Here is a 9,221-nt window from a genome sequence, read left to right as displayed (position 1 = left end):
ATCTGAGCCATCTTAACAAGGGATCTGCATTTTCATTTTGTACTAAACAGTGCGTAGCTATCCCTGTCTGTCACTTTTGGCCTGAGTCCAAATCCAATTTTAGATCCTGCGAAGGAGCTTTCGGTGTGTGATGTGTTCCTGCCCAGTTCAACCTAGCTCACAACCTAATAACCAACCTTTCGCACCCGAAACCCAGCAATGATGTTGGCCTGTGGGCTGAAACCCAGAACACCCTAGAGAGAAGACTAAGAACTGGACTCTAAATTTTCTTCAGGGGCAGGCAGTTTGACTGGTTGGTCACTTTTTTGTTTGTTTTCTATCTTTGCAGCAACATGGCTACTTTTGTTTGCCTATGTATCGGAAGATGGAAAATACCCCAATAATTTAATTGACTCTCAATCTATGCCACGATTTGCCATCATGGATTCTACAGAAAAAGCAGCAGAGCTGAAATCAAACAACATAGGCGTGGCATGCTGATTACATGTTTTCATGTGTAAAACTGCATAGCAACACCAACTTCCAAGAACTGTTCTTGGAGTTATATGAAATCGCAAGTAGCAGCATATAGAAGCTGCTCAGTCATGCATATATATTTGCACTTGGCTGTTGCTCAGTTTCGAATCATTGTGCAAGTACCTTGGCCTGAATTTATTCCGAAGCTCTGTCACCTCTCTCAGCCAAGAGACCATTTAAAAAGTAATGCAGCCATTGTAAAAAGCCTTGTGAAATAATGCATACCAGGATCTGAAACTACATATGTGGCTTATTAGAATGATCATATTCAAAACAGTTGAAGATGTATCTTGAATTAATAAGTTCCCTGGCCCTTCTCTTCATGCCTTTATCATTTTTTTTTTCAAAACTTCAAATCTGAGCATTTTCCTTTGTTCTTACAAAACCATGGAAACTGATCAAATTCTGCCACATTCTTTTCAAAACTCTTCTGTCAGTTTGCTCTTATGCTTCTTTCCCACCTGATCAAATCAACATACGGAATGTCTTAACTTATAAAATGCATAAAAAGAAACGGACTCACCTGCTGCTCGAATGATGACAACACCACTAGAGATGGCTATGATCAGAGTGCAGTGATCATTCAGTGGCATAAAATTAAACGCTAAAATTACACTGGATCCTTGCTTATTGTCACATAAACTTAAAATGATATTTTCCAAGAAGCTTAGGTTTATCCTTTATCTATATATTTTTTAAGTGGGTTCTATAAGATGCAATTAGAATACAAAAATAAACATATACAGATGTTCATAAATTTGAACCCCTTTCATTTCTAACTTTCATAGGTGTACCTGTTTTAGCTTATGATTCCTATAATCTTCTCTAGGACAGAAGAAAGACACACAAAATGATGTGCGCTTAAAAGAGAATGAACAAGTCTTGCCCAAGCAAGTGGATGATTTACATTTGCCATGTAAATGCAATTTTTTTGCAGTTATGTCTCAATTATTTATGGTATTAAAGGACAGGGATAGCACAGTTGAAAGAATCATAGCATCTCAGGGTTGGAAGTGCTTACAGGTCCTGCAGTTCGATCACTCATACAATGGTTAATTTAATTCCACAGCCTTCTTCCTACACCAAGTAGACTTCCAGCATGTGCTTGAATATCTTTAGTGATGGCAAAAGGCTACCTCATTTCATCCTTGAATAATTCCATTAGATTTTGGCTCAATGTAAAGGACAAATCTTTCTATCTCTCTGTAACTGCTATACCTATTCACTGATAATGAAAGCAAGGACCATGGTTTTTAATCTTTGTATTATCAGTGCTTGTGACAGTGTCCAATTGACACATAGTAGGACTTCATTCTCTGTTTATTAAACAGAACTGAAATACAGAGCTAAAAAGAGCATCTGCCAGGCCATATTATCTCCAGACCTTGAAGAATTCCTCTTTAGTTGTGACTTCGAACTTACTTATCATCCTGATGCCTTCTCACTGAATGACTTTTATTTGTCATCTCTTTCTAGTTATGCTGTCCCCAGAATAAAACAGAATACTGCAAATCTGTTCTCACAAGTACAAAGTATAGTGAACTGGCAACCCCATCAGCCTAAAGACTACTTTTCATATAATGCAGCCAAGAATTAAAGTATCCTGTGCCGGCAGCTACCTCCTATGGGAAGACATGGTTACTTAACCAAGTCCTTTATCAGAGGCTGCTGCTACAGGCCAGTGGTTTCCTGAATTATATTCATTTTGTTCAGTCTCTCAGTTCTGACTCCTTGTGACCCCGTGGACTGCAACACACCAGGCTTCCCTGTCCTTCACTATCTCCCAGAGTTTGCTTAAACTCTGTCGTCCTGCATTCCAACCATCTCATCCTCTGTCATCCCTTTCTCCTCCTGCCTTCAATCCTTCCCAGCTCAGGGTCTTTTCTAAATGAGTCAGCTCTTCACATTAGCTGGCCAAAGCATTGGAGTTTCAGCTTCAGCATCAGTTCTTCCAATGAATATTCAGGACTGATTTCCTTTAGGATTGACTAATTTGATCTCCTTGCTGTCCAAGGGACTCTTAAGAGTCTTCTTCAACACCACAGTTTGAAAGCATTGATTCTTCAGAGCTCAGCCTGCTTTTTGGTTCAACTCTCACATCCATACATGACTACTGGAAAAACTATAGATTTGACTATATAGACCTTTGTCAGCAAAGTAATGTCTCTGCTTTTTAATATGCTGTCTAGGTTTGTCACAGCTTTTCTTTCAAGGAGTAAGCATTTTTAAATTATATTATGAATTATATTCACAGATTTTTAAAAACTTATTTTGTTGACATGAGCACAAAACTTCAGTGTAATCTTATTAAAATGGGAAATATCTGGGGATGAATGAGCATCAGATGAGTTCATGTTTGACCCTGACACTACTTATTAATGCCTATGTAATCTTTTACAAAGACCTTTCACTTGAGTCTCACTTTCCTCTGTTAATAGGGGATGAAATGTCTATTATTTAGGAATTATCTTTCGAAGGACAGTTAAAAGAGCAGAGGTACCATTTAGTGAATTAGGAAGGCTGCAGGAGGAGAAATCTGATAATAAGCAGAAGGTTGGCATCCAGGGTTCTGTTTTAGATAGGTTAAGTTGAAATGCCTATTAAGACAATGAACGGTAATGTCAAGTAGGCAGTAAAAACAAACAAAAACAAAACATACATATGCCAGGAGTTCAGGAGAAAGGTCTAGACTGAAAGTGTGACACTGGATGCTCAAAACTACAGATGTGTATAAGTTATGGAACTCGGAAAGTTTCCTAGAGAATGAGAAGAAAAAGAGTGTCTCCTTGCTGCTGCTGCTGCTAAGTCACTTCAGTCGTGTCCAACTCTGTGCAACCCCATAGACGGCAGCCCACCAGGCTCCCCCATCCCTGGGATTCTCCAGGCAAGAACACTGGAGTGGGTTTCCATTTCCTTCTCCAATGCATGAAAGTGAAAAGTAAAAGTGAAGTCGCTCAGTCATGTCTGACTCTTAGCAACCCCATGGACTGCAGCCCACCAGGCTCCCCCTTCCCTGGGATTCAGGCCCTCCAAAATTGGGAAGAAATAGCAGTGGAGACCAAAAACGAGAGATCAGTGGGATAGGAGAGGAACCATGAGAGAATGATACCCTGGGATGGAAGAGAGTACCAAGAAGTAAATGATCACTACTGTATTCTACTGAATCCTGCTAAGAGTTTGGGTAATTTGAGGAGTTACACATTAGCTTCAGTTCCCAGCTCTAGAAAACTGCCTGGTGTGTTTTTGCCAAATGTTATTATTACAGATCTTGGTATTAAGTGGTAAATGTTACTATTTTAGATCTTGATTCAGTCATCCACAATATTTGTTATAACTTTCAGCTTTAAAATTTCACCCAATCATGGCTTTAAAATTGAAGTCATGATGGATGCATAAGAAATAGCTTTCCAGGTATGAAATCAATTGACTATTTAGGACACTTTGGTAGTTGTCAAACCAGTTATGATGCATTCAATAACAGTAATACTCTCTCTAAAGGTTTCCCTTTTGCCCAAAGGAATAGCATGGAAGATCTGACCCTCTGCCCTGCTGAAAAATATGTTACTTGTAATCAATTTCCCAATTTACAGTCTAATAAGTCTATCTAAAAAAGAAATTACATTTATCTGATATGATTTTTCTGAAATGAATTCATGCTGACTCCTGATGATCTTTTTAACTCTGTACCTAACATCTTCATAATAACATGTTTTTAAAATTCACATAAGACTGGAGACAAATTCTTTGGTTGTGTCCTTTATCTTTTAAAAAGTAAAAACTGTACTTCTCATCTTCAGTATGTCTTTCATCTGGGCCAATTTTTTAAATTTAGTATCAGAAATACACTATCAGTTTTCTTCCCAATTAGAAGATCTACAATAGCTATAAAGGTAATTTTCCTAATGAATCATAGAACAGTAAACTGCTGACACAAACCTACAGATTCAAGAAATGCAATGAAACAGAATAAACACAAAGATGAACCCTAAACAGGATAAACACAAAGAAAATCATGCTCAGAGACATCATAATCAAACTGAGGCAAAACCAAATATCAAGAAAAAGTCCTGAAAGTAGCCAGAAAAAACAATAGATTACATACAAGGAAGTGATAGAAATAGCTGCAGATTTCTCATCAGAAATCACTAGAAAACAGTAGAAAGATTATATTTTAAGTGATGAAAACAGAAGGCAAACAACCAGATCAGAAAAAGCCTATCAATCCAGAATTCCATATTCAGCAAAAGGATCCTTCAGGAATGAAGGAAAAATTATCACATGAAGGAAAACTAACAGAATTTGTCTCCATCAGACCTGCTGTAAAAGAAATGCTAGAGGGAGTTGATCAGGCTGAACAGAAGTGGCATCAGAGGGAAAACTCAGAGCTTTAGGAGTAAAGGAACAGCAACAGAAGTGTCAATATTTGGGTAAATATAATAGATTATTTTCTTTTATTATGTTCTTTATAATATATGTGATTCTTGGCAGAGGGATGAACACAGTTGCTTAAAGAGGATGCTCAGGCTTGACTTAGTCATTTGAAACCTGAAGATTTAATGTATGCAGATATAATACATACGAAAACTACAACAAAGAAAGGGCGAATGGGACATATATGGTTGTAAGGCACTGTCTACATTTTACTCGACGTGGTAAAATGTGAGTTATAAGTAGACTAGAAAATTAAGTATGTGAATTATAGAGCAACAAATAAAATAATACTAAAAGATACAGTCAAAATGTTAATGGAGGAATTAAATGAGATACTAAAAATATTTAAGTAACCTAAAAGAGGATAAGAAAGAGAAGGAAGAGAAAAAAATTCAGAGGGAACAGACAAACAAAATGATGAAAGAATAGACAAATACAAATACATCAACGACATACATCAGCTTGAATATAAATGGTCTAAAGGCACCAATTAAAAGATTGTCAGATTGCATTTAAAAGATAAAATCAAACTATGTATAAACTGTCTACAAAAATTCACTTTAATTATAATGCTATATTGAAACTGAAACTATAGGAAAAACTTCATGCAAACACTCATCTAAAAAAGCCACAAGGAGAAAATGTAGACTTCAAAATTAAGAACCAGGAATAAAGCAGCGCATTACATGTTGACAAAAGGGTCCGTTCACTAAGGAAATTTCCTAAATGCATAGGACAGACCCCGAAGAATATAGAAATCAGAAACTGGTAGAACTAAGGATTAAATAAAGTCCACAATTACTCTCAGAGACCTAAAATCTCCTCTTACAGTCACGGTACTGCAAGTAGGTCAATAACCAGCAAGGATACAGGAGGCTTGAGAAACATTATTGAACTTAACCTAATGACCTTTATGGAATACTCTACCCACAAAGAGCAGAATATGCCCTCTTTTCACCAGTACTTTGCATATCAGTAAGATTGACCATATTCTGGACCATATTTGGATGTTTAACACACACCTCATTTCCCTGTCTCTTGGGAATGTTTCAGGCACATGATGAGTGGCAGAGGGATGAACACAGTTGCTTAAAGAGGATACTCAGGCTTGAAGTAGTCATTTGAAACCTGAAATATTCAACCTCACATTTGTCTCTGGACCATGTAAAGTATGCATTATTTCTCGAGTATCAACTTTACAGAAACAGATTAATACTAAACTAGACGAACGAAAGCTAGAATACAAAGCAAAACTTTGGAATTAAAGTATGTATCTCCTTTAGGAACATAATACTGATAAAGATGTGTATTGCTCATTCATCAAAGATGCCCCTTCCACTTGGAAATACCAGTGTTTGTAACGAAAATTACTTTGGGTACTTGAGAGCAATTGCAATCCTGGTTTTTAAAAACTATCTCTTAACCTCTGTGGCTTCAAATGAGAGAATTTTAATATAGTCATCCATACAATGATTATTACTCTTTCTGGCCACCTTGATCCCCTGTCATATACCCTCTTGCATTGATTCTTTCCCATTCAATCTCTCAGGCTGCCATTAACACAGTCCCCCCTCTTGATTAATAAGAAAAGGAGCTTAGAATGTGTTTTATCATCTTCAGCTTCCTGGTGTTTGTCAAATACTCTTGTTTTACAAGAAGTAGTTTTCTTGTAGGGCAGTGAGTGTGCCTGCATAATTTTTCATCAAGGCAATACTGTAGGATCCTAAATCACAAGCATTCTTTGCAAGTCCCTTAAGTGTAGTGTAATTTGGAAGCGGCAATCCATTTCAAATTCGGTAAATTAAAGGGGAAATAGCCAAGCATGAGTCGGAGAAGCAGGCCTGACTCCCACACCTGCAATTTCAACCAAATGACATAAAATGCCAAGCCATTATTCTTCCAATTTAGCTTCCTCAGCTTTCATGTTCAAAACCAAATTCATTCTAAAAGTAATCAAATCAGATAAGGGCTGTGTGTATGTGTGTGGTGGGAGGTGGGGGGCAGGAGAGGATGCTAATGACACAGCCGGAGGAAAGGGTTGGAAGGTTCTGGTGTTTTAACATTCAGGTTATTTTATGGAGCATATTTTAAAATGATTTTTCCAAGTTCGTTTAATTGGAGTATCAGAAATCCTTTCATCTGTTTTGACAATTGAAATGATGATGTGCAGCCTGCCCCGTGTTTAGACTGTGAGAGACAGGCACATCCATATTGATGCTCCAGCTACTGAGAACTTAAAAGGACAGGAGCAGCTAAAGGCCGATTAGCCATGGAGAACATTAGCTTCGATACCCCTCTCATACGGAGCCAGACATTACGTCAAGCATGACAAGCCACTCTAGCATAAAAGTCTTAGCGGCCTCCAAGTCTCAGGCTTACCCTTAAGTTATTTCATTAAAATACAAAATCATGTTGACCTAATTTTCTGACAGGTTTCGGAGAGAGCAAAGATTTCCTTGCTTGCCGTACCTACCCTGTCTCCCTCTTCATCCTGCCATAACTCTGGGGACTTTGCCAGTTTCATTCAAGTCTTTGCAGAGTGCCAATCCCTTTCATTTTAATCAAGGGAGAAGCTCCGGCTTTAAATGCTTTCTTCCCTCATCTCCAAACGTGTATGCCCAGACACTTCATCCGGCATGAGAACTTCTTTCAATAGCAGTAACTCTTCATGTCCTTGGGGGGAAGACAGCTACTCAGCATTCAGTGGAGAAGCCGGAACCGCCTGGATCGGTCTCATTATGTAGGCCATATGCAATAAGCCGCGGTACCTAACAGCTGCTGGTGGTAGGATTAAGGGGAAAATATTTAATTTGATGCAGGAGCACGTGTGCGTGATTTCAGCCATAGCTCTTACCTGCTCCCTGGGGTGTGTGTCAGATATATGGGAGAACGCAGAAATCATTTAATTGTGTCAACACAATGTTCGGATGTTTGTTTAAAGTAAAAATTAGTTTTTGCCGCATACATTGATTAGTTGACAGGCTATTCGACTGTCACAGAGGCTACTGGATACAAAGACAAAATTGGCTTGGTTTATCTGAGCAAAGGGGAACAAGTCCTCTGAGATCAGGGGAAATACAAGCAATGTAAATTCGGATTAGTCTTTGTGTTCTGTAAATCAATAAAACAACAGGGAAGTGTGAAGAATAGGCTAGATCATCTATCAAACTGGTTTTTTATTGTGTTTCTATTTCTATCCCTTAGTAAACATGTGCCTTCAGTTTCCCGTGAATAAAAGCATCTGACAAAGGAATAAAAATGGACTGGAGTTCACTGTAGATGCAGTGCCAATGACAACAGGCAGGGGTGGGGGGTGGGGGTGGTGTGGGGGGAGCGAGCAAAGATGAGAATCAAAAAGGCTGCTTCCTGCAATCTCAAAGCTAGATCATTCTAAAATTCTCAGGTGACAGGTGGTGAAAGTGAAGATAGATTTTATATATCTACCGCAATGAAGACTGTACCTTATGCAGAATACTAATCAGGATTTTTTTTTTTTTTTCAGGCAACTGCATTGTCTTAACAGGCTTTCAAAGAAAGAGAGGTGCACACAGACACGCGCGCACACACAAGAAATCAGTTAAGGAGACTTGTGATGAAGCCGAGATTTCTCCCCACCAATCACTTTCAGTCACAGAAGAAATAACAAACGTGCTAAAATCAACAAACGCTAATTTTGTGGCCCAGAGAAAAGGCCTGGCTCTTTTAAAACCAAACAGTCCTCTTGTTCTTTAAGCCCCCTTTTAAAAGCAAGTATTTCACCTGATTGCTTTAATGGAAGAACCTTTTTATCTGTGTTGACAATTCACACTGTCATTGTGTGTTTCCTTTAGGTGTGCACAGAATTGCATTTTAAGACCAACCCCCCCACCCCGACCCAAGTCACACAGTGCCCTGAGATGCTGCAGGGAAAGAGGAAGGGAGAGAAAACGCAGGTTTCAGAACCGAGCAGCAGCACGTTATATTGCAGTAGTCAAAGCGAGCTGGGCAGAGCGGTAGAAATCTTTCCCTCCGAGTGTTTGAAAGATGGGGGCGTCTTTGTGGCATTATCTTCCCAGGTGCCCCAGATGGCACAGTGTACTTCTAATGGAAAACCATTCATCTGGCCCTGGGACTGTACGTGTTGTACATCACGATGGTTCATGGAGGAAACGAGTTCAGACAGCTTAAGCAGAAGGCGCGGAGCATGTGGTTGGGAAGGCATAATGGAAGAGCGGCACAAAAGGGCAGGCGCATGAGTCAGAGGCTGGGGAAGGGGAGAAAAAGGCTGTTATTTC

Source organism: Capra hircus, chromosome 21, assembly GCF_001704415.2.
Source record: "Capra hircus breed San Clemente chromosome 21, ASM170441v1, whole genome shotgun sequence".
Lineage (NCBI taxonomy): Eukaryota > Metazoa > Chordata > Mammalia > Artiodactyla > Bovidae > Capra > Capra hircus.
This window is presented reverse-complemented; position numbering follows the sequence as displayed.